The sequence below is a fragment of the Acinonyx jubatus genome, chromosome B4, assembly GCF_027475565.1.
Source record: "Acinonyx jubatus isolate Ajub_Pintada_27869175 chromosome B4, VMU_Ajub_asm_v1.0, whole genome shotgun sequence".
Lineage (NCBI taxonomy): Eukaryota > Metazoa > Chordata > Mammalia > Carnivora > Felidae > Acinonyx > Acinonyx jubatus.
The window spans coordinates 33,568,212-33,595,203 of NC_069387.1; the positions used below are offsets into that span (position 1 = coordinate 33,568,212).

The 26,992-nt window shown below is 42.1% G+C and overlaps 1 protein-coding gene across 26 annotated transcripts in view; it reads left to right on the forward strand.

Annotated features, from left to right (window-relative positions):
• Window positions 1–26,992, forward strand: part of MICAL3 (microtubule associated monooxygenase, calponin and LIM domain containing 3) — a 224,448-nt gene that overhangs the window by 20,751 nt on the left and 176,705 nt on the right. The window lies entirely within an intron of this gene.

The following is a 26,992-nucleotide window of genomic DNA, read 5'->3' on the forward strand; positions in this document are numbered from 1 at the left end:
TCTAGCAGGGGGATGAGTATTGGCTGCTGAGTCGCTATGGTCAGGTGGCCACGAGAGAACCATGAAGTGCTTTTCCCTTTTATTTTCTTATGGTAGTGTTGGACTGGTTGAGATGATGGCAGCCACATACGTCACTTATCTATGAGCCACCGCCCCCCGCCCCCCCCCCCCCACCTCCCGCCTAACTGCCTTACAAGGTGATAGCGTTATTGGAGGTCTGTGTGGTACGCTGAAAATTGCTAGTTTAAAAATCACCCTAAGGAGCCCTATACACAGATCAGAGGCTCACCTTCTGTTAGCAGAAAGCCAGATGTGGTGATAGCCTTAGCTTTGCAGGTTCTGGCATGGATGGTAAACTAGTCATCACAATTGTTTGTTGGGCTCCTCAGGCAAGGCCTCTACCTCATCCCATTAGGGGGCATGGATTAGCCCTATATTTTGGCTGATTTTTCTCCAGAGTCTTAATTCAGGGAAAGCGTTCCAAGAATACAGAACACAATTGTGTTCTTTTAACGTTAGTGTTTAACACAGACATTAACTATGGTTAATATAAAGTGCATTAATGTAGAGGTCAGTTGTGAAAAGTGTCCTTTTTAAGGCTTATTACTTTTTTCTTTTTTTGAGAGTTGTAGATGGAGAGAATGGCATTTACACATCGGAACATCAGTGTGTATTTGGTCCCATCTGACAGTTTGCTATGTAGACATTTAGGATGATGGCTTTGTACCCCAAGGGTGAGAATGAGTTGGGTTTTATAGTGAGAATGATATCTCACTTTGAATTGCTGCTGCCAGCAGGAAGGCTTTGCCCTCTCATTACCTGGCCATACAGATGCCAATTCATTGTGGTTGCTTTCTCTTGTGAGCACATCTGTAAAGATCCTTTAAGAGGATATTATAAATTCTGTATTTGATTGTTAAATGTACTCTCAGGTCAGTAATTTGGCTTGGGTTGTTTTAGCCCTACAGTGAGTTCTTCTTGTGCTTCATTTTTAAAAATTCTTAAACTTTTTGGGTAGTGTATTAAATAGCTTCAAGTTAATTCCAGAATTAGTGGAAAAACATAGTTTGAGTATTCCTCTTGCAAAGAATCTTTAGGAACTGGGACCTTGTTCCTATCCAAGACTTCTTTGTGTGTTCACAACACTAACCTTTGAAATGTCTAGAACTTGTTTGTCAGACTGTGATTTTTTTACCCCCAATTGGGATGGTTCCCATTCAGTGAGGACTGCTTCATGGTGTTTGTAGATGTGGGAGAGAAAATGGGCTTTGGAATAATATATATACTTAGTTCAGTGCCTGGCATATAGTAGATGATTAATAAAAGTAGATAAAATTTTTTTTCCCCTCTTTGGGTTTGGGAGACAGACATGTGGTTGATGAATCGGATGCAGTTTTGCACGCTTCCTTCTTAAGTTAGGAAAATTAGCCACCCTCCCTTCCCACCTTAACCTCTAACTCTAACACCACAATTTTTATAGTAAGTTAAAAATGAAACTCAATGCCTGGACCTAAAAGTAAAAGTCAAACAAGGAAAAAATTGAGTTCTTCTTCCCAGCTCACATATTACATTTTAAACCACTCAGTATAGGAGAGAAAGTGGTGGTCAGAATTGACCCTTTCTTGGGTCTTTTGAGCAGTCATCCTGCAGATAAGGATTTTGGTTGTTGTTGGTTTAACATGTCAAGTGGAACTAAAAACCTTTTCTAATTTCTCCTGACACTGGTGCCTGAGAAATGGCCCAGGATGGTTGAAGCTTGACCAACAGACAGGGGCACAGTCTTAGATTTGGTGGGCTTTATGAAGCCTTTTACTTCTTCCTGCTTTAGCAGGCTCATTGTGAGCATATTAAAAGGCTATCAAACCTGATGTTCTTGAAAGAGAAAGAAATGTCACTGGTTTATTTATGTCCAATAATATTGGGTGTGACATTTTAATAATAATCATACTCTGGATTCACTTATTTTTTCTTTGTAGAAGTAAAAGCTTCCTTGTTGCCTTTTTTTTTTTAATGTCTGTTTATTTTTGAAGGAGAGAGACCAAGCATGAGTGGGGGAGGGGCAGAAAGAGAGGGAGACACAGAATATGAAGCAGGCTCCAGGCTCTGACAGACCCCGATGCAAGGCTTGAACTCATGAGATCATGACCTGAGCCGAAGTTGGACGCTTAACCAACTGAGCCACCTAGGCAAACCCCAGCTTTTTCATTGCCTTTTATCTCATAGATTCTTACTTGTCTCTGAGATGTTCAGAGTTTAGTACAGTTTATTATTCCCATTTTATAGATGAGAAGGTGGAGGTGACATAATTTGCTCTCAGTTGCAAGTGAGGTGGGGCCTGAACTGGATTTGAATTTAGTTTTCCTTCTTATATTACATTTAATTGATACTTTTGTAGGGAAAAACCCCCACTTTTTTTTTTTTTTTTTTTTTGGAACTTGACGGACTTAAAGATAACAGACCATTGTGCTTTTCTGATTGACTAGACAGCTACGGATAGTTGATGCTTATTGAGTGCTTAAGTATGGGAGTCTGTGCTAGGTACTTTATGTATATTACCTCATTTATTCCTCACAACAGTATACAAGGTAGGGCTTATTATTACCCCCAGTTTTATAGATAATGAACTAGGGTTTGATGAGACCCTAGGTCAAAGGAGTGACAGAAAGCAGGGCTGGCACTCAGATCTGGGCTGTCTGATTTCAAAGTGTGTGCTCTTAACTCCCATGCTTTAGTGGTGACTAAGGAGCAGACGTCAGAGTCCCTAATTCCTGTTGCTGGTGCCTGGGACCTGATGAGCTGTGATTGTACTGGGGCTTTATTTTTCACCGAAGTAAAGTTTTCACATCCTGGAGTTTTCTTGTACCACAAATATTCCTCTAGCCAGGTGGAGGGTCATTACTGTAGAAAACATAATCAGAGCTGAAAAAGCATCTATATTTGGAGAGTACGAAGTATTTATTAAGACCAAAAGGGGAGAATAGGGAAAGAGAGAATCAAGGTGGTTTGTTGACAGGAAATTTGTGATATTCTAACACAGGGGATGTCTTTAGTACCCCTGCTTTTTAACTTAAGCTGTGGGTTGAAATTGTAAACCAGGAGGCACAGCAGGACTGGGCTAGAATCTGTGTAGTATTAGGCTCTCAGTTTCTACTTTAGATGGCAAAGTTGAAAATCTGATTCCTTTTCAGTCTTTCGCTTCCTTAAACAATACAGTACGTTGTGGGAATGGTGGGGTATTGTTTGGAGTTTTACCTAAACTCTTTGTGGACTTCCCCTTCCTTCTATCCCCTCCCCCTTCTATCCCCTTCCTTCTATTCCACCCCCCATCTTTGGTTCCACTTTTCAGAATTCAGCTCTGATTCTGTAGAATTGGGTGGAATCGTGGAGGGTGTCAGGCTCCAAGATGCTTGGGATACACCAATGAATAGAACACCCCTACCCCTGTGGGCTCAGCAGTACATGACTTGTTTTCTTGGTGTGGGCTTTAGCTGTCTTGGCTATGAAGGTTTATAGTCATCAAGAAGCTGGGGAGGTAGGACAGGGAAACTTATCACCCCAAACCCTGTAATTCATTGACTTTTTGTCATTGGCAAGTCAGAATTTCCCAGAGGAGAGAAAATTGCCACAACATACAAAAAAAGGAAAGCGGTGGTAATCAGATTACAGAAGGGAGGAGAAGTAGGACTGTTGGTCTGTACCTTGCTGAGAGGCGGAAGGACAGGAGCTTCTGCTGAGTATTAAGTTCTGTGGTAAGAACAGCTATGTTTCTCTGCATCCCTCTTGCAGGGCCTGGCTCTGTCTGTCACAGCAGGGAGAAGCGAGCATGTCTTGGTATGTGAATGAAAACCAGGAAAGGCGTCTTTCTGCATTAGATGGGTCTACAGAGGTCTGTCCTTTTTTTGTATATTGTATATCCAGTGAAGAATATGGTTTGGTTAACTCTGGAAGGAGAGAGACAGCCGGTGGTTAACTAGTAGCTTTTATTGACTTCCTTACTACTTTAAAATAAATAATAACTGAAAGGCAAAGTGAAACTTTGGTCCCAGCCTTGCCCTCTCTCCTGCCCTACTTCTCTTCTGTTGATTTAAGTAAAGTATGGAGGAGGCTTGAGGGGAGGTAAAGTATGGGGAGGACTTTCCTATGTTAGTGTTGGAGCTTAGGAAGACAGGAGGAGCAGAGTAATCCAAAGGGAACATTAAGAGTAGCCAATAACTTGGGGCACCTGGGTGGCTCAGTCGGTTAAGTGGCTGACTTCAGGTCATGATCTCATGGTTCGTGAGTGTGAGCCCCATGTCTGGCTCTGTGCTGACAGCTTGGAGCCTGGAGCCTGCCTCAGATTCTGTGTCTCCCTCTCTCTCTGACCCTCCCCTGCTCACACTCTGTCTGTCTCTCTCTGTCTCTCTTCAAAAATTAAATAAATATTAAAAAAAAAAAAAAAAAGAGTAGGCAGTACTTACTCCTAGATGCTGTAGCTCCTCTGGGTTACAACAAACCTTCAGCACAGACTGCTTCCACAAAACACTGACTTGTAAAATCGACTGCACTCCTCCCCATCTTCCCCCCATTTCAACCACCTCTACCACCAGAGCTGCCTTGTGATTGAGAATTGTTGGGTTTGTGAGTGGAAAAGGAAAAGAAGTGAGGAAGGTACATCATGATGATAATGACATTAGCAGTGGTAGCAAATTGTGTATCAGGCTCCACATGGATGAACTCATTCAGTCCTCACAGCAACCTTGGAGGATAGGTACTGTTATGATTCCTGCTTTGTACATGAGGAAGCCAAGGCACAGGGAGCAGTGACTTACTGAGTGTCTCAGTTAGAAAGTGGTGGAGACAGACTTCAGACTTAGGCATTTGGTTCCAGACTTGTGCTCTCATGGACCAGTGAAGGGCCGCTGACTTGAGTAGACTTGCACCTAGAAGTTTTCTCCATCCTGAGGGTCACCTTTCCTCTCTTCCAACCTCCCCTTCATTTTCACATTTAATCCCGTTCTTACTTTTAAGTTACTGATCTGAAATGCTACAGGAGAGATGTATTTCGGTTAACTGGCTTCTTCCTTTAAAATTGGGGCAGAGTCAGAGAAGGTAATTTTGAAGCATTTAGAGAACACAGGCCCAGGTGGGCTTCCAAGAAGGGATACCTAGGACAGTATAAGAGTCTTCAGGGACTTAGGGGCTGGATCATGGGATCTGGAAAGAATGCTGATGACCGCTCTACTTCTAGAAAAGATGAGGAACCCTTTCCTTTCCCTCCTCTACCTTTTGTCTTGGCATGGGTTGCTTATTCCCAAGACCTAGAACTTAAGCAACCCTCTCATTGCCCTAGCTTTATGGATGATTAAAAAAAAATTTTTTTTTAACTTTTATTTATTTTTGAGAGACAGAGGAGAGGCAGAGCATGAGCAGGGGAGGGGGAGAGAAAGAGAGAGATACAGAATCTGAAGCAGGCTCCACGCTCTGAGCTGTTTGTTAGCAGAGAGCCCAACATGGGGCTCGAACTCATGAACTGGAGACCATGACCTGAGCTGAAGTCAGACGCTCAACCGACTGAGCCACCCAGGCGCCCCCCGCCTTTTTTTAAATTCTTTTTTAACATTTATTTATTTTTGAGAGGCAGAGCACAAGCAGCAGAGGGGGAGTGGATAATTTTAATTTCATTTACTTACTTACTTAAATAAATTAGTCTGGGGTCCTAACCATGTTTGGAACAGAACCTTTTACCCAGTTTGGTCATAACTGATCAAAGTCATTATTTCCCTGTGAAAAAGGAAAAGGGAAATAGTGTGACCAGTGACATGGACATGTGTCAGTTTGTTTCCAAAACAGGTTTTTCTCAAAACCAGACTTGGAGAGGAAGGGGGAAAAAAATCAACTTTCTGCCTTTGGCATTTTAAGTATCTTTAGGCAAGTGAGTCCTGTGGACAATTATGTAGTAATAGCTGTTATTTACTGAGTGTTACTATGGGCTATACACTGTGCCAACTGCTTTAATATGCACACATCATTTCTTAAGTCTTAAGTACTGTCACTCCTATTTTACGATAGGAAACTGCTCCAGAGAGGGTAAGGTCCATAAACCCAATAAGTTGTAGAGGCTGGATAACTCTAAATCACTTCATTATAGGGTGAAATGTTGAGGGAGCAAAAGGAAGAGAAAATGGGGAAGAAAAAGACAGTGTCGGGCAGGAGAAAGAAGTTCATGAGATGGCAACAGCCCCTAGGATTTATTGCACCCTGTGTATCTAGCTTCAGTGAGCTTGGTGGAGCACAAAGAAGTCCATGGACCTCAACCACCTTAAGGGAGCTGGGGAACCAAGAAGTTTGAGAACCTAAGAGTAAATTTTAGGTTACACACTGGGACTTGGTTTCAGTACGCATTTATTAAGTAACTACTATACAATAAAGCAAGTGCCAGGTATTAAAACAATGTCTGCCAGCAAGAGGTCACCATATTTCCAGGGCAGGCAGACACAAATGCAGAAAACTATATAGTGTGTTGGGATAAGTCACTTAACTGGCCAGGGATCCCTGAACATGGAGTGGTAAGAAAATTTATATATACTGGCAAAATATTTCTTTTTGATTCAGTTTTGTTAATTTCATGCACATAAGGTTGAGAATTTCTGAAATTTACCTACCCCCTGTGGCTATTGTTTCTGGAATGTTTGTGTTTTAGCAAACAGAGGATCTCTTTGCAGCCCCTCAGCTGGGGCCACCTCCCTTTCCTGCAGGCTGCCGTGAGGCCCGTCACTACTATGGATCTGTTGAGTTTGGTGTGCTTGTCCTTGTGTAGTCATTTGGTGACTTGCTTGGATGTATATGTTCTCCCTTGCTAGAGGAGCATGCTGCTGGGCTGTGCCCTTTCCAGGTGTTCTAGTAGGGGAAGGAGCAGTCCTGGGCATGGAGATGCTTAACCAATTTTGGGAATTAGATCAGACCATGTCACCACTATGACTCCTTTCTAACTCTAGGACCACATTACTGTGCCAATAGTGACCTGGGCACCCAGTAGTAGCCTTGTGGTGGTTGGTATCTGCCAGCCCTCCTACTCCTCCATCTTTCTTAAGTATCTCTTTGTCATATGCTATACTTGGAAATTGATATATTGTGGAAAAGGCCTAATAGGGCTTCATATTGCTTGTTAGGCTTACATACAGTTTTTGCTTGTGTTTTAATCTTTTATAAGACCTTTGGATCACTATAATCAGCTCCATTCAAGTAGAAATTACTTATCTCTCCTGGAAATTGAGTTGACTCAGTTTGGTAATAACATTTAGGACTCTTTCATATGCGGCTAATGAAAAGTTCTTTCTGTTCATGACCAATGACTCCAGAGTAGGGTTCATCTGCTTAAAGGTATCTCTTGCTTTAAGCAAACTTGATGTATGGAAATTGGATTGACCTCCAAAATATAATAGTCTGTGTCTGTATTCCTTGGCTTTAAATTTAATTCATCACAGCAAAGGAATTTTGCAACAGAATTCCCTCTGTAGGGATTTAAAATTTTACTTTTCTACGTACAACTTTTTCAGGCAGTCTGATCTTCCACCATTGGTGGAAATGACTGTGTGTCACTTACCTGCCTGGCTTTCTCCCTCCCCCAGTATACATGCAGCCTCAGAGTCACAGATGTTACTGGGCTCTGTCTTTACAGTCTCCCAGGCCTATCATCCAGGCTTGTTGGTGTGGGAGGCAGAATCAGCTGCTGTTATGACTGTCAGTCAGTGTGCATCCTGGTTACGCCCAACTGGCTAGCTTTTGCTCATGCAGTATTCATTTGCGTGCCAGGATTCATCTGGACCATTTCTGTCTGTGGTACCTCACTTGGCTCCATGTACAGTTTCCTTTTATGCTTGTCTCAGGTTATTTTTGCTGGCTTTCATGAGGCCCAAACGTTTGGGCATAGGTAGAAAGGCAAGAAAATCCAGAGTGAAGCATATATAGATTGTTCCCTGCTAGTAGACTGAAGCAGGCCAAGGGGGTTGGCTAAAAGCCTTACTTCTGCTGAAGTATGGGACAGGTGGGAAAGGAACTAATATAGCAGGAGTCTACTTTATATATACACTTATGACATTATCTCCTTTAATCCTTTAAAAACAATTTTTTAAAAATATTTATTTATTTTTGAGAGAGATAGAGACAGAATGCAGGTGGGTTAGGGGCAGAGAGAGGGAGACACAGAATCTGAAGTAGGTTCCAGGCTCTGCACTGTCAGCACAGAACCCGACGTGGGGCTTGAACCCACAAGCTGTGAGATCATGACCTGAGCCAAAGTCGGATGCTCAACTGACTGAGCCACCCAGGCACTCCTCTCCTTTAATCCTTAACAACAGTTAAGTATATGGTGCCCACTTAACAGGTTGGGAAACATGAGGCTCAGTGATGTGAGATGACCTGCCTGATTGATACCTCTCAGCTGGTGAATAGTGAAGCTAAATTAGATTTAAAAAACCAAAATGTGGGGGCACCTGGGTGGCTCAGTCGGTTGAGCGTCTGACTTTGGCTTAGGTCATGATCTCATGGTTCGTGAGCTTGAGTCCCAGGTCGGGCTCTGTGCTGACATTGCAGAGCCTGAAGCCTGCTTCAGATTCTCCATCTGAAGTGTCTCCATCTCTCTCTGCCCCTCCCCTGCTCATCTCTCTCTCTCTCCCTCTCCCTAAAAAAAAATAAAATAAAATAAACATTAAAAAAATTTTTTTTAAAACACCAAAATGTGTAGTGGTTAGGAACATGAACACTGGAACTAGACAGTTCTGCATCAGTTTACTAGGGTGTGTGACTTTGTGTTGTTTAACCTCCTTGGGCCTCATTGCACCATCTGTGCAACAGTGTAACAATCCTGTTTATTTTGTACAGTCCTAAGCATTCAAAATTCTGCCAGGTACCCACTGAGCACCTTAAGTGTTAGCTAGTACTATTATTGACTGTCGCTTATGAAACTTGGAGAAGAATACTGAGACACTGGGTTTCTTCTCTTCTGGGGACAGAGTATGTGTGAGTCCATGTTTAATATAAAAGTATCCTCAAATGCCCCCTGCCTTCAACTTCTGCTGTCTGCCTTATTACTCTCAGCCTTATCCCTAGCTCTGCATTCTTTTTTTTTTTTTTTCTTTTGCATTCTTTTTCTTGTTAGCAACTGTGTAGACTTCCTGGAATAATTTGTTCATTAATTTATCATCTATTCGGCCCTTCCTCCACATGTTACATTGTACTGGGTATCAGGGCAGGGCACAGGTTCATAGAAATATATGACCTTACCCTGTTCATAACTAATGCATCTGCTTCAGAAGATACAATATGAATGTAAAAAACAATTGGGTGAAGAGGAAAGGAAAGCAATGAAATACCAAAGTGGCACAAACAGGTGACTCTACTGTCTGGAGAAAACAAGGATAGTAACTACATTTGATCCTTGAACAACACGGGTTTGAACTGTGTGGGTCCACTTATATGAGGCTTTTTTTTAAATTATTTTTTTTCATGTTTATTTCTGAGAGAGAAACCAAGCATGAATTGGGGGAGGGGCAGAGAGAGAGGGAGACACAGAATCAGAAGCAGGCTCCAGGCTCTGAGCTGCAGCACAGAGCCCAACAAGGGCTCACAAACTGTGAGATCATGACCTGAACCGAAGTCAGTCGCTCAACCGACAGAGCCACCCAGGCGCCCCGAAACTGTTTTTGATAAGTACAACATGGTACTATAAATGTATTTTCCTTATGGTTTTTAAATAACACTTTCTTTGGCTTACTTTATTATAAGAATATAGTGCATGGTGCATATACATACGAAATATGTGTTAATCAACTGTTTAAGTTATCAGGAAGGCTTGTGGTCAACAGTTGACCCTTAGTGGGGAGTCAAAAGTTATATGCAGATTTCCAGCTGCATGGGGGTCAGCACCTTAAGTCGTCCATTGTTCAAGGGTCAATTGTATTACCTTTTGAGAACTTACTATATACCAAGAACTGGTTTAGATGTTCTACATGCATTGTCAGCCCTGCAGGTTAGGAGATACTATATCATCCCTGCTTTATAGAGGAGGACTCAGAGATATAAGTATCTTGTCCAAGGACACATAGCATGTGCATGGGAGGTGCCTGGGGTTTGAACCCTAGTCCACACTGACTCCCGTGGGCCTATAGACTGTGTCCCAGGTCACTATTAGGATTGTCTAGGTGCTTGTGTGAGCAAAGCTTGGAGTGAGAGTAAGCAGGATGCATTCACGGCAGCGAGAAGCCCAGCCTGACTGGGTGGGAGTTAAGTTTAGTGTTTGGGGATTGCCGTGCCACTGTCTGTCTGGGTGTTGGGAGATGAGTAAGACGTGTTCCTTGCCCTCTGGAATCTTACTGTAGCTGGGGAGACAGACACACAAATAGATGATTTCAGTGTAGTGTGGTAAGAGCTGTGATGAGGATAAGTATAGGGTACTGTGGAAGCACAGGAAAGGGAACCAGGAAATGCTCCCAGAGTCTTGAAAGGAGGGCTTAGCAGCTAAAGGCAAGAAGAGTTTTCTTTTTTTTTGTTTTGTTTTGTTTTAATGTTTATTTATTTGGGGGGGAGGGATGGAGAGAACATGAGTGGAGGAGGGGCAGAGAGAGAGGGAGACACAGAATCCAAAGCGGGCTCCAAGGCTCTGAGCTGTCAGCACAGAGTCCGATTCGGGGCTCGAACTGACGGGCAGTGAGATCATGACCTGAGCTGAAGTTGGATGCTCAACTGACTGAGCCACCCAGGCGCCCCAAGAAGAGTTTTCTAAAAGGCAGAGAACAGCATGAACAAAGGCATGACCTTTAAAAACAAGTTTATTCACCTGGTCTGATGCATGCCATGGTACAGTATGAAGTTTATAGGCAACAGGAAGTTCATCAGAGGTGTTTGAACACAGAGCAATAGTGTGGAAGTAGTATTTTGTGCCCATTAATATGGTGGAGGAGGGAAAAATGAAAGTCAAGCAAGACCACCTATGGGAGGAGTTGGCAAACTTTTTTCTATAAAGGGCCAGGAGTATACATTTTAGGCTTCAGTGGTCTCTGATGCAGCTATGCAGCTGCTGTTGTAGCAGGAAAGCAGCCATAAACCATTGGTAAACAAATGGGCATGGCACTGTGCCAACAAAGTTCTTATTTGTGGCCCTCTGAGTTGGAATTTCATACAATTCTCACATGTCTCAAAATAGTCTTTTGATTTTTTTCCCCAACCGATTTAAAAATGTGAAACCCTTCTTGCTTGGAGGTTGGATTTGGCCCGCAAGTAATGGTTTGCCCACCTTGATGGTAATTCAGGTGTGACGTGACAAGCAACTGGAACAGGTTGTTGGCGGTAGAAACAGAGAGGAAGGGACTCCATGCCAGAGACATTTTGGAAAGAGGACACTGATTAGATAGAAAAGATATGAAAAGGGAAGAGCTCCAGAGGATGCTGAAGCTTCAAGTTTGGTGCCTTCCCAGGCCCCTTTTGGGGGCTTATTTTCCATGTACTCAGAGTAGGACTTGATTCTGGAGAAAAACCAGAGAGCATGGCTTGGTTCTAGAGAAAAACTGAGAGATAGCGGATGCCTTATGTGCTCCCAGACTTCTGTCAGCATTGTTAATTGTCCCAGTTGTCTCCCTCTGACTCTCACTGTGTCTAAGCCACCTTTGCTGCCTTGGCCTCTGGGTGCTGTAGGCGGGAGGTGGCTCCTGCTGTAACTGGGACAGCATGCCCACCTGTTTGTTGGGGCCCAAGTAAAGTTCATTTGTTGGATAACTTTTTATATAATTTCAAGTTTACAGAGATGTTGCAAGAGCAGCTCCCTTGTGCCTGTTATCTAGATCTATTAAATTAGATTTTATTCTCTCCCTGCTCTCTTCCCATTTTTTCCTGGCCCATTTGAAAGTTGGTGACATTGTGCCCCTTTTTACCCCTAAGTACTGCAGCATGGATTTATCAAGACAGGATGGTAATGACAAGGTAATGACAGGATGGTGATCAACAGCAGGAAACTTAACAGTGATACAATCTTGGTTGTTTTTGAACCTAGCACACCTCCAATAACTGTTACTCATAGATTATCAGCCATAGGTAAATACTGATGCTGCTATTTCCTCCCAACACTTAGAGACACAAGTTGCCAACTGCTTGTCTTCAGGACCCACACTCCCAGCAGTAGCAATTCTCTGGGACTCATGCTTGGGCTGATCACTGGGCTGCTCTGAAAGGAGAAGCAGCCCCAGGGCTGAAGGATCACTTGTTATCGTGAGCTTCTAAGCTGCCAGAGGACAGGCACTGCTGTTTACTTGACATAGCGCCTGCCGTTTCCTGATGCCTTCTTGAGAAAGTTAATCTCTTAAATGGAGTACAGCAGCCACAACACCCAAGATTTCACTTACAGTTACAGACACAGTCTTGCTTTTGGCTTTCGTCTCCTCCCTTGCTCCTCAGGCTATGGAAGGTGATTCTTCTGGGATGGATTTTGTTCCAGGCCTGATCTGGAAAATAAAATGGAATTAAATTGGAGTAATGTATTTTGGAAATAAAATGGGAGGAAAAGCTACACTACCTTTTCTAGTTAGAGCAAAAAGGGATTTTCCTTTCTTGGCTATTTTTAGAGACTGAAACCAGAAATAGGGGAATGTCTGATACATACTCTTTAATTCCTTATGAGTAGTAATAGCTTGTTTAGTTCCATGGGAACTATGGGAAAAGGAATCTGGAAATTCTGCACCTGATGAGAAAGGAATAAAGGGAAGGCTTGTATCTTTGTGTAACTTGGGTGACTCATTCCATTTATCTAAGTTCTATGTGACTTAACTAAATGGTTGATCTTTACCAGTGTGGACGTGATTGAGACCCTTCACTGTGTTCAGTCATTACTGACCTTCAGAGAGACTATTCTTGGTGAGCAAGGACATCTGAAATCTGAGTCAAGAGTCCTCAGTGTCTTAGGTCTGCAAGGCCCTGTGCCTTGGGGTGGGAGGTGGGTCACAAAGGAGGAAAAAGGTGTTGGGTGCCTCTGCATTCCCTGATCTCCCAGTCTACATGAGAAAACCTTGACTCAGCTGCTACTGTGCAGTGAGCTCAAGTGAATCACTTAATGGTTGTGTGTCACAGTTTTGCCATTTGTAAAGTAGACAGATGTTGGCCATCAGCCATTTAAAGAGACATAAATTTGAGTATAAAATTTGCAGGTGTGCTTGGAAACAAACTACGAGTACGTGTACATACATTTTCACAGGAGCATGCTTAACACAGATAGAGGTTACTGCTCACTGCTAGTGTGAGAGGACTGATGGTCAGAGATGTTAGAAGCTGCTCTCACAGGATCTGCTTGTCTTCTGTGCAGTTCAGGGAATACACACAGGTAAGGCAGACGGATTCAGTAAACATTAACTTAAAAGTACTAGGGATGAACAAAGAGAGTAGAAGCCACAGGCTCTGTTCTTAAGAGTTCATAGTTCATCTTGGGAATCAAGATCAATAATAAAAGCAGTTAGTGAACACCAGGCAAATACAGAGACTCAAGTATAAACCATGTCTTCTGCTGCTCAAAAGGCAGTGGTTACTATTCCCCTTGCTCCCTGTGCTCTAGTTTCTCTGGCTGCCTTACTGTTCCTTGGACGTCTAGGCACACCCTGCCTCACACACACTGTTCAGTCTTCCCAAACAAGTCTCTCCTATGGTGGTACATGGCTGACCTGCTTGTCCTCTGTATGCCTTTGCTTAAATGTTACCTTCTCTAGGCACGCTACTCATGCCTCCTAGTCTAAAATTTCAGTGTGTCCCCCAGTATTCTAAATTCTTAACTCTTTTATCCTGCTTTGCTTTTTCCTTTTTTTCCAGAGTACTTCCCACCCTCTAGCATGTTTTACTTATGTTTATTGAGAGGCATAGTAGTCTGGGCTCTGGAGCCAGACTGCCTGTATATACATGTTGGCCTCACCACTTAGTACTTATGTGAACTTGGGTAGATTCTGTAACCCCTTTAGTCTGAGTTCCCCCATTTGTAAGAATAATACCTAATTCATAGAATTTTTATGAGGATCAAATGAATTAATGTTTATTAAATGCTTAGCCTAACACCTGATATGGAGTAGGTGCTACATAAGTGTTTGATAAATACAGTTTTCATTGTCAAATGGAAGCTGTGTGAGGTCACAGAGTTTTATCTGTTTTTGTCCTCTGATGTATCTCTAGTATTTAGAACAAACCCTGGCACAAAGCAGACAGGAAGTACATGTTGAGCGAATGAAGGAGCTGTGGACGAGTTGGTCTGGAAAGGGGAGCAGTGAGGTGTGGGTCAGCACTGTGGATGGCAGAGGCTGACCTGGGTTCCCATTCCAGCTCCGCACTGTGTCATCTTGGACCAGGGTCTTAATCTCTCCAAGGCTCAAGCTCTCGCTTCCCTTGCAGAGTTGTTAGCAGAATTAGGTGAAATAATATGCAAAAAGTGCCAAGCATGATGCTGGCCTGGCTCGTAGCAGATGGTCAGTAAATGTTAGTTCTTTTCCTTCCTCAGCACCCCTGGAAGAAGTGAGTCAGTGAAGGAAGCCAGTTGTTATGGAGGAACAGGGGAAATCCTGAGTCTAGGTGTAGAGAGGGGGACAAAAACAAGATCCTAGATAAAGAGGTAACCATCACCAACACACTGGACTGGAGTGGTTAGTAAGAAGGGGCTGTTAGTAAGTACTTTGATGCTAAGATGAGAGTTGTAGGGGTTTTTTTTGTAACTTGATATTGATACAATTTCAGAAAAGTGCAAGAATAGTATAAGGAACTCTTTGTTTACCCAGAATAACCAGTTGTTTTCATTTTGTCCCATTTGCTTTTCATATTTTTTTCTTTCTCTCCATATGAATTAGAGATATTGCATTCCTTGACCCCTAAATACTTAAGTGTTTATCTCCTAGGAAGAGGAATATTCTCTTAGATTTTGATAGGGAGCCTTAGGTTCTTAAATAGAGAAGTGGCACTGTGTGAAAATTACTTGAGGAAGATGGGCTGGAGGCCAAGTGGACCCATGGGCGGGTAGTTTGGGATAATTTCCATTGGAGGGTAATGAAGGCAGAGTGATGACCAGAAATGGGAAAAGGGAGATAGACCTAGGAGATGTTTAGTGAGTCTTGGGTATATTACTGCTTGGGAGAGGACAAAGATGACAAGGGGAAAGGAGGTCTCCTATGTAACAATGCTGTTGTTCTGGGGAGGAGAGTAGCAGGCATAATCTGAAAAAGCAAATTCACCTTTATTTTATGCTTGGGAAAATGAAACTTCACTACGCCCTTTGTTCATATTACAGTCTACAGAAGATAAAGGTCCATCAAATCCTGGCTGATGTGGTAGAGTCTATCTGTTGCATTCTTAGAGAAGCAGCTGTGACAGGCTTGTATTGTCAAAGGCATAGAGATACACAGTATGATCTGAAGGACACTACAGTTGCTGATAACTGGGGAAAGTACTTTAGGCTGAGCATTCAGACAGTCCGATGTAGATCTAGAAGTCATTAGTGACAAAGACAGTTGGTATTGAGTGGGGAGGATGATGAGAAGCCAGGGACCAAAATCAGCCTTGGTAAAGCAATCTATAGAGAACCAGGGAGAAGTGTGAAGAGCAGAGAAAGAAACTTAAAAGGGAAGGTAGCGACAGTAATATCAAAAGAAATAGCATGAAGAGGACCCACACTGAGCTAGAAGAGACCCAGGCAGTGGGTGAGTAAGCTCCCAGCTCCCAGCAGTTCTCAGTACCAGCCCAGTACCCCCTGGGACCTGGAGATACTTGTTGGGCTCTGTTTTTTCCAGAATGGGAGCCAGAACTCATGAGCTTTCAGGAACACCCTGTGAATAATGCCACCCAGGGCGCTAAACCAAATCAGACTGTTGAAGGATTTAAAATCAACTTCCCAGTGCCTAAGTGTTTTTGTGGAAGAAATATCTCAGGGAGAATTTATCAAAAATAGCCTTCATTTGAGCTTACACTAAATATTAAAAGACACCCCTCCCTTTGAAAGATAATGTGTTCCATGGAAGATTGTGCTATTCTCTCTAGCATTCAAAATTCCCAGATACAGTAAAATCTTGTTATTGGAAAGTCTTGATTCCCTTTGGAAGAGCAGACTCTTAGGAGTGAAGTAACTACAGGATAATGCTTTGTTTCCACAAATAACACCAGAGCACCTTTTGTGTACTAAACACTAGGAATATAATCGTGAATCATGGCCTGCCTTACCTTGTTAAATTTTCAGGAATTTTGCAGGTTGGCTGATAAATATAGCCATTATTAAAAATTAGTTCTATATACTTATAATTAAATAAATTATATTAACACAAGGGTAGTAAATACTCAAAATTCTTCACTTCCTCGTTATTTTAGCATAAACTGTGCTTTGTGTCTCTTGTAATCTATACGGTGGAGTATTATGTAATAGTGAGCTATGGTGCATCTCTTCCCAGCTCTGTGTCTGTGCTCAGAGATGTCAAGTTGGTAGCCTGAAGTTGGCCATGATGAGAGTATTTATACCATGGAAACCGACAACACTACAGATCAGGGCCTGATTTATTATTTTGTCCATTGTCTAAGAGAGTGATGGAGAAAATGTTCACATTTGCAGTTTGAACTTAGTGTTTTATGTCTATAGCCATTATATTGTGAATTAACACAAAAAATTTCAGGAAATATTTAGTATTTGAAAGCTGGAATCCAGTTCAGCAAAGAAGTTGCTCATATCCTGTTTGATATACATCTTTCTTGTTCTAATTTTGTTTTACTCCTTGAAGTAAATGAAAATATCAACTCACTTATTTATCAATTGAATCCATGAGTTGGCTGTAGATATGAGTTAGACGAAAATCTATGACAGCATTCTGTGAAACTCAATTGGCTATATGGAATTTACAGTAAAGAGTATTACATATGTTATTAATACATACTTTATTATATATTAGTACATATTTATTACTATTCTGTATATTTTGTTACTGTTGTATGCTATACATTTTTATATCAGTAAAATTTATAATAAATGTAAATATATGTACATATAAATACCTTTAAAGACATGAACATGATTTTGGAGAATAGGTAATTAAGCGTTTACCAGCACACTACCTTAGTGAGTTAAATGAACACTACCTGCATGGAGTTCACAGTTTAGTGGGGGAAATAGACAAACAAGTAGTCACAGAGATATCTAAGTGTATGAAGGGCCTGCAGGAAGGACCAGTGCAGGGTCCAGAGAAAGTGTGGGACAGAGTACTTACTCTGGGCTGGAGTGGGGAAGTAGGAATAGCCTCTAGGGGAAAATGTTAGGTTAGGTAAGCACTGAGTGGTAGTGAATGGGGAGTGGAGGAGTACCTGGGACAGAGTGTAGGCCTGTAGGAGGTTTGCAGGCTTGAGGAGAAAAGCCTTTGGACTGAAGCATAATGATGAGAAGAAGGAAGGTGGGAGTTCTGGAAAGGTGGGCGTGGGCCACATTGTGTGGATGCTTGTAGATCATGTGGCAGTTGTGGTAACAATCTAAGGATTCTGCTTTTAGGCTTGCCAACTAATGGGTTTAAGAAATAAGAAAAGGCGTTAATGATAGTTTTTGTGAAGTGAATACTTAAAGTTGACAAATATGAATTACCCACTTACTGTATGCAAGACTTGGTGCTAATGGTTTTCAAGGAAACATAAATTGTTAACATTGTCCTTACTAATTAGAAATGAATTGCATGGTGGGGAGAGCCAGATACAGGTACAGTGTACTGTAATAAAAGATGGCTTTAAGCAAAATGCTGTTGAGGAAGCAATTAATTTGGATTGTGGGATGGGGAAGGCCATATGGACAAGGCATGATAGTAGTTTGCAGTAATTTACTAGGGGTTCCCTAGAAGAATATCCTACTTTTGACCAAAGGCTTTTACTGTCTTAATTTTCTGATTTATCCCCAGTATCCACTGCCCTGAAGTCTCTGCTTATTTCATGAATGCTAATTTTGCCTCTAACCAGGCTGCTAGAGAGGGACCCACATCCCAGACTTCATTCCTCATAGCACCTGACTGGGAGCTCACATTATGTGCTTTCAGATATATTTGTTGGCTTTTTTTTTTCTTTTTTGTTGTTTTTTTTTTTTTCCCAAGAGAGAGTAGTGAGTGCGAGGGGGGAGAAAGGGGCAAAGGGAGAGAGAAGGAATCTTAAGCAGGCTCCACGCTCTGCATGGAGCCTGATGCAGGGCTCGATCCCATGACCCTGGGATCACGACCTCAGCTGAAATCAAGAGTTGGGCGCTCAACTGCTCAACCAACTGAACTACCTAGGCACCCCTTGTTGGCTTTTTATATTCACCGACAAAACATAGAATCCAGGTTTAGAAGAAACTTTAGACTGCGAATATAAGCCTAATATGCGGGTGTCCTGGGCTGGGAGAAGGTGCTATAGAGGGGCTCCTGTCTCTTCTAGGTTGGTCACTGAATGGTGATGAATTCCTCTAATGAAATCTTTGGTGAAAGACTCACATTTCTATTTTCTTTATTTAACCAACATTTATTAAGTACCTGCTCTGTGCCAGGCCCTTGTGTAGGGGAGTATAGTGACACAGTTACTGCTCTCAGTTGGGTTCTTTCTTTTTTTTTTTTTTTTAACAGGTTTATTATATAATTCATGTACCATACGTTTTCATTCATTTAAAGTGTACGACTCACTGACTTTTAGTGTATTCAAAGAATTGTACAACCATTACTACAATCAATGTTAGAACATTTTTATCACCCCCAAAAGAAATCCTGTGCCCATAACAGTGACTTTTCACTTCTCTCCAGCCCCCCTCTTACCCTAGGCAACTGCTAGTCTACTTTTCTGTCCCTGTAAATTTGTTACTCTGGGTATTTCATATAAATGGAATCATATAATATGTGGTCTTTTGTGACTAGCTTCTTTCACTTAGCATAATGTTTCAAAGTTTTGTCTGTGTTGGAGCATGCATGAGAACTGCATTCCCTTTTATGGCCAAATGTTCTGTTTTATGGATATATTCTATTTTCTTTATACATTCAGCAGTCCCACTTTGGGCTGTTTTGATAGATAGCAGATAATGCTGCTATGAACATTTGTGTACAAGTTTTTGTATGGACAAATGTTTTCATTTCTCTTATGTATTTATATACCTAGGAGTGAAATCGCTGGGTCATATAATAACTCTGTATTTAACATTTTGAGGAAGTGCCTACCTATTTTCCAAAGTGGCTGCATATTTTTACATTCCCATCAGCAATGTATGGGGGTTCTGGTCTCTCCACATCTCACCAACACTTGTTATTGTCTGCCTTTTTGATTATAGCCATCCTAGTGGATGTGAAGTGGTATCTCAACTATGGTTTTGATTTGCATTTTCCTCATGGTTAATGATGTTGAACATCTTTTTATGTGCTTATTGGCTATTTGTATATCTTCTTTAGAGAAATATCTATTCAAGTCATTTTGTATATCTTCTTTGGAGAAATATCTATTCAAGTCCTTTGCCCATTTAAAAGTTTGGGTTACTGGGGCGCCTGGGTGGCTCAGTTGGTTAAGCTTCCAACTCTTGATTTCGGCTCAAGTCATGATCTCATGGTTTGTGAGATCAAGCACCATGTTGGGCTCTGCACTATCAGTGCAGAGCCTGCTTAGGATTCTCTGCCTCCCTGTCTCTTTGCGCCCTCCCCTCCTTATGCTCACACACTTACTCTTTCTCTCTCAATAAATAAACAAAACATTGAAAAACATTTGGGGGGGTTACTTTTTATTATTGAGTTGTAAAGAGGTCTCTATATATTCTGGATAATGTTCTTTACCAGATATATGATTTGCAAATATTTTACTCCATTCTGTGGGTTGCCTTTTCAGTTTCTTGATCGTGTCCTTTTTGCTTTGGAGCATAAAAGTTTAATTTTGATGAGTCAGATTTGCCCTTAGTCCTTGAGTAAACCCATGTTGGCATGACAGATTTCTATGCTTTCAGGTATTTCTGTTATATTTAACAAGTCTCTAGAGTTGAATAGTCTGTAACCAGTCTCATAACCTTTAATACTTGGAACTTCTTATGTTGGTGATTTTGTTTTAGCTTTTAGAAACTTAAAATCCGCTGAAAGCAAAGATGAAGGCATATAGGCTCTTCATAGCATTTTACTCACCATGTCACTGGTAAAACAGCAACGACAACAACAAAAAACACAACCATACGCTGATGACTACTGAACACATTGGGGGGAAGGTTTCTGGGAATAGCTGGAGGTTGGACACAAGTGTATTGAGGTTGTATTTAAGCACAAGCCAAGAAAATGGAGTAGTGTCATTTCTTATTGTAATCTTAACTCCTTTGTGTTATCTAATGAGATGTTTGGCTATATTTACTCTATAAGGCAAGGAATTTAATAGCATGAAGTGCATCTAGATTATGTAGATAAGTTACCAGAATGAAATACTTAAACTATCTCCTATCTGGATCCCTACAAAATATTTTAGTGGTCCACCTTCTTCCTATATTGTCAGACAAGACTAAAAAGAAGACATTTTACTTACATAATAATGTTCTGTTGGCTGTCTGAGCCACCTAACACTCTAGGATAGTAAATACTGTTTCCTGTCAATGAGGGAGCCAGCTCAGGGGGTATGCAGCAGGGGCTGTTCTTGTCCAAGATCACATTCCTATTGGTAGGTAGGAATGCTGCAGTCCCTTTTGGGGGGCATACTTGGGATTACTTGCAAATGTGGAATTTCAGAGCCTGATTTGTTACATATCCCCTTTAGCTTTCTTTGTTATTTCCATTTCTAAGTTGGGGAAAATGAATCTGTGGAGTTTTATTCTTTGCATGCAATCTGAACAAGTAGATACAAATCATGTAGCTGGGGGATGGGAGTGTGTGGAACATAGAACAAAAATGTGAGAGGGAGAGGAAACCTAATTAAAGAAAAGTGGAGAAGATGAGAAGTTCTGTCTTTCCAGATGCAAGAAAATTGTGGGAATTTATGAAATAGGAAGTGAGTCAAGTAGGGTATAAGACCATTTAGATTCCCAAGCTTGTTTACTAAGCGTTACCCATGAGGCATCAAAATGCTTGGATGACTTTACCAAGTGCAGTTTTGAAATGAAGCATGGTCCCCTATTCCCACTTTGTTTTTGTTTTCGTTTTTCTAAGTCTATTTATTTATTTTGAGAGAGAGACAGAGAGACAGAGAAAGAGAGAGACATGGAGCTTGATCCCACAACCGTGAGATAACACAACTTGAGCTGATACCACATCGGAGGCTTAGCTGACTGAGCCACCTAAGGTACCCCCCCCCCCATATTCCCACTTTGAATTGGGCTGCTTGTGATCAAGCGGATGATAATGGATGATGATGCCATCTTGGATTTCTCTGGCCTTTGTCTTCCATAGAACCATGCCATATGGCTTTGTGATCATAAGGTCAACCTGAGACTGACAGTTCTTTCAAAGAAGTCACTCTTGGAATGTTTTTGGGACCTGTGACACTTTGTCCTCTTTGCCTACTTTACTTGCTGAGGGCAGATACTGTGAAGATGGATGTGATATGGTTAAGTGTGGGACTGCTTGAGTTTAATTCTGTCTTCTATTACTTAGAACTGTGACCTTGAGTACATACTAAATTTCTATTTCTTCACCTGTAAAATGTGTATAATAGTACCTGTCTCATGGAGTTTTGTGAGGATTAAGTGAAATCCTGTGTGAAGTTCAAAGAACAGCATACAAAATACCACTCATCACATAGTAAACACACAACTATTATTGTTGTTACTATTGGTATGAAACAACCAAAACATTAATCTGGACCCAGCTCTTGTAAATGAAGTGGGTAATCAAGTTGGGTAGCAGTATTTCTGGTAAAACATGAAGTGTAAAAAGAAATAACAGTATTCACAATTTCCATTTATTGAGCACCTTCTATGTGTTAGGCCCTATAGCATGGGCTCTGACATGTATTTCCTTATTTAGTCCTCATGGCAGTCATGCAAGGTAGTTTTATCAGTGTCATTGAGGGACGTGCTCAGAGTCAGACAGGTGCTCAGTGTAGAGCTAATCTTAGTCACACGTATCTCAGGAGCTGGGCTTTCTCTTGACCACTTTGTTGCTTCCCTTGTCTCTGTTCCCCTTGACAGCCAAAGTAATAGGAAAGGAAAAGTCATTCTTTGCCTTGAGCCTGTAATTTTAGCTATGCACATAAGCAATGGCCCGGAGGGAGGTAAGGTTTCCAGGGTGAGTCTTTTCTGTTGTGATGACTGAACAGTGAGGAGGAGGACCTCAGGGGGCTTGTCTTTTAAATTTTTTTTGTAATGTTTATTTATTTTTGAGAGACAGAGAGAGAATGTGAGTGGGTTAGGGGCAGAAAGAGAGGGAGACACAGAATCCAAAGCAGGCTCCAGGCCCTTAGCTGTCAGCACAGAGCCCGATGGGGCTCGAACTCACGAGCTGTGAGATCATGTGAGCCGAAGTCGGATGCTCAACCTACTGAGCCACCCAGGCACCTGGGGGGGGGGGGGGAGGACTTGTCTTTTGTCTTTTAAAAAGGCCCATGATCAATGAAAACTGGTGCAGCCACTCTGGAAAGCAGTATGGAGGTTCCTCAAAAAATTACAAATAGAACTCTCCTATGACTCAGCAGTTGCACTACTAGATACTTATCTGAAGGATACAGGTGTGCTGTTTCAAAAGGACACATACACCCCAATGTTTATAGCAGTGCTATCAACTAGCCAAAGTATGAAAAGAGCCCCAATGTCTGACTGATGAATGGATAAAGAAGATGTGGTGTATATATACAATAGAGTATTACTTGGCAATCAAAAAGAATGAAATCTTGCCATATGCAACAATGTGGATGGAACTAGAGGGTATTATGCTAAGCGAAATTAGTCAGAGAAGCACAAATATCATATGACTTCACCCATATGTGACATTTAAGATACAAAACAGATGAACAAGGGGAAGAGAAGCAAAAATAAAAACAGGGAGGGGGGACAAAACATAAGAGACTCTTAAATAGAGAGAACAAACTAAGGGTTACTGGAGGGGTTGTGGGTGGGGGGATGGGCTAAGTGGGCAAGGGGCATTAAGGAAGACATTTGTTGGGATGAACACTGGGTGTTATAAGTAGGGGATGAATCACTGGATTCTACTCTTGAAATCATTACTGCACAAAGTGCTAACTAACTTGAAAGTAAATTTAAAAATAAATAAATAAAATAAAAGTAAAAAGGCCCATGATCAGGGATGCCTGGGTGGCTCGGTCAGTTAAGTGTTAACTTTGGCTCAGGTCATGATCTTGCAGTTCGTGCGTTTGAGCCCTGCATCAGCCTCTGCACTGGCAGTGCAGAGCCTGCTTGGGATTCAGTCTCTCTGCTTCCCCCCACCCATAAGTAAATAAACTTAAAAAATTTTTTAATGAAAAAAAAATAAAAAGGCCCATGATCATCGGTTTCTAAGCCAGGTCGCTATTGGTCTTCCTTATAGCCACAGCCTTAACTGCCACCCCAGGCTGGGGGATGAAGGTGGAAGGAAGGTTCTCGCCCCATCCTCTATCATCACAATATATAGGTTCCCCCAGGGTGAGTGCAGAGTCTGGATGACCTGCCTCTGTCCTAGCCTTTTTTGGGAAGGGACATGTGCTCAGTTACGTATTCTCTAGAAACAAGTCCCTTATCAGATACATGGTTTGTAAAAATCTCCCATTCTGTAGGTTGTCTTTTAACTTTTTTTATGGATGTCCTTTGAATCCCAATATTCTCTTGCCACTCCTCTGGCTTCTCCCCCACACCCTGACCTGTTTCTCTTGCAGTGAGGCTTTGCACGTGTTGGGGTGCCACAACATTCAAGAGGAAAAGGTGGTAGCACCTCCTCCTCCCCTCCCTCAACACACTTACCATTTCCTTTTTTTTAAGATAACACAATCCACAGAAGAGTTAGGATTAAAGACCCATAGTTAAGTAGGCATGGAGTCAGGGTGAAGCTCTGCCCACAAAAATCAGAGATTGCAGAGAATGGCTGAGGGTCCAATGCAGCCTGATAATGGGCAGCCCAGGTGAACCTGGAGCAGAGTGCAGGCGCGTTGACTTCCTGGCGCTAAGGGGCGGGGCCACAGGGCGGCTGAGCAGCAGGTATGTGCTGGCGGGCGACATGTGGGCTGCCCAGCGCTGAGCATGGTTGGTTGTTTTGGGTCTAGCAGTGCCAAAGACTACATGCACTGATGGTTCAGGTTACAGTTGCTGTGGGAACTGTGACCTTTGAGTTTCCTGGCTTATGCATGGAATTTCAGTTGCATAATACTACAACAACTTGGATTTTTTTTCCCCCATCTTCCCTTCCTTGGCGTTTAATTTTTTTTATCCCAGTGAATGGGCTCCATAGCTCTCTGCCTTTCCTTCCCTTGGGCCAGTCTCACTAACTTTCCTTTTCCTGCTTCCTCAAAGTGTACCAGGGAGGAGACCAGCCCAGGACCCTGGCTTGTGGGAATCTTCCACTTGTGTCCAAGGAAGGCCCTTGAGGTTGGGGTGAGCTGGCCTGGAGCTCCCTGTGGGGTGGACTGCTGTATGTTCTAGGGTAGGCCCAGCTGTCCCTGTGTGCTTCTTTCTCCCTAACGGACCTTGCTCATTTCTGTTTCTGCATTTCCTTTTACGCTGTTCTCCATGCCTCAAACATTCTCCTCAGGTGGTATAGCTGAATTCTCCCCACACTTCAGTGTCCACGTGGAGTCACACTCTCTCTAGGAAACCTGTTGTCACAATAGCCTCAGATTATTCCCCCTTCCAGTGAACTTTATGACTTGAAAGTTTCATTTGGCATTTAATCAGATACTGCCTTAGGATATTTTTCTTGTCTCAGAAACATTTGGCATTTGGGGTGAAGGGGTAGTCTGGTTTCTTTTTTCTACAAACCAGATTGTAAGATTCTTGAGGGCCAAGATTTTAAGTCAGTGCATTGCTTGTTAAATGGTTAGTGGTTTATATTTTATTTATAAGCTGAATTAAGCAAGTATTTTCTTAGTGTCTGCCATGAGGAAGGCATTGGGCTGGTAGCTATGAAGGACATAGGGAAAAAAATACCCAAGGTCCTTACATCCAAATTCCTCAAGATGCCCAGCCTGGCCTTGGGTGGTATGGCCGCACTTGCCTTGCCATCCTCTTCTTTTTCTTCTCACAGTGAACTCTAAGCCCACTGGCCTTGGTTCTTACAAGACCCAAGTCTGTTGTCACCAGACAACCTGTGCATATATGCTTCCTTCTGCCCCCAGAAAAGCTCCTGCATTCACTTAGTGAAATCATTCCAGACTCAAGCAAAATACCACTTCTTTACTAAGGCCTTTCCTGACTACCTCAGCCAACAAGGTCCCTTCTGTTGTTATTTTCTCATACATTCTGCTGTTCTTCTCCACCACAGACTTTTTTGCAACATATAAGTGTAAACTTACTGGTCTATGTGTTGACACTTTTATACTGATGGTTATGTCCACCACTGTATTTCCACTTCTGGAGAATAGGAGACATAGCATTTTGTTCACATTCTGTACTCAGTCAGACCCAGCACAACGCCTGGTGTTTAGTAGTCTCGCTGTAAATTCTTAAATGATTGAATATTTTTACAGAAACATATGTACTTTTTGTGCAAGGGATAAGAAACAAAATGACTGATGATCTTGTAGATATACTGCTTTGGTTGGTTTGCAGTAGATAGGCCTTATGGACCCACCCAGTGTCCCTCTTTTGAGATAAAAATGGAAACTTCTTTGATCCAGGCAAAATACATGTGCTTTTTTTCTTTCCTTCTCTTTTTCTCCCATCTTCCCTCCCTCCTTTTTTTGGCTTGTCTTGTAAATGATTTATGGCAGCTTGGGCTCTTGATCTGTTCTATACTGTGAGGAGGGTGAGGCAGGACTGTTGTTCTATTCTCAATTCTGTGGAATTCTAGACACTTATTTTGGGACCTTTGAGAAACTGACTTTTTTTCTGAGCTCTCAGATTCATATTTGAGAAACAGACTTTGCTACTCGCCAGAGCAGCTAGGGGAAGGAGCTGTTGGTAGTCCTCTTTCTTAGACTTCCCTGGGGCAAATTGGTGTTGGTATGTGTGCTTTTCCTAATCTGTTAGGGTGCATTGAAAATCTTAACTTTCCCATGTACTGGATACTGTCTATGACTTGCCTGTGAAAATATTTAAATAAAGAACCCGAAGGATCTAATGAAGTAATGTCTCCAAAGCACTTCAGGTTCTTCAGGGAAGAAAGAGGTGCTCTGTAAACTCAGAGTATAATTATTAATCAGACTTTCCTTTGGTCGACTTCTCTGCCCTGGGTTTGCCTTCTGCTGCTGCTTAGGCTGCCAGGATTAACATACGGAAAGTAACTGGATCATCTTTCCCAACCCCCCTCCTGGCGTGGTGGCACACACTGTGGATAAACACTTTAAGTGACTGTCCTCAGTTTGAGGAGTGGCAGCGGTCTGAGTGAGCACTTTGACAGAGTGTGTGGCTTTTCTGGATGGATGTCTGTCACCTCTGCCCACCTTTAGTCCTGTATGCCATTTTCAGCTGCCTCTGACACCTACTTTTCTCAGCTAGGCGAGAAGAGGGGGCACTGATTCTCCTTCATTAGTCCCTCTTGTGTTGTTGAATACAAGTTGGGAGTGGTACCAAATTCTAACCTGTCTTCCAGTCCATCCTTGAGTGAGCAATTAACCAGCCATGAAGCCCACACCATGACGGTCTCCGTTCTCCACCCAGTCCGCTCTGGGCAGGGTTTCCTTTGGGAGTCAGATAAAGAAGCTTCTGCAGTTCGAATTGTGTCCCTTTTATTGCAGTAGCAGATTGTCTTATTTTTAAGTTTTGGTTTTCACTTCTTAAAAAGCATCAGATTTCATCAATGTCATACATACATTTTAAAAAATCCAAATTCGGAAGCAGAATTTGATCATTTCTCCCTTACTGCCTCTTCCTATGTCCCCTCCCTTTTATGAAGTCCTATTGCCCTAATGCCTGTTATGTTCCTGGCATGCA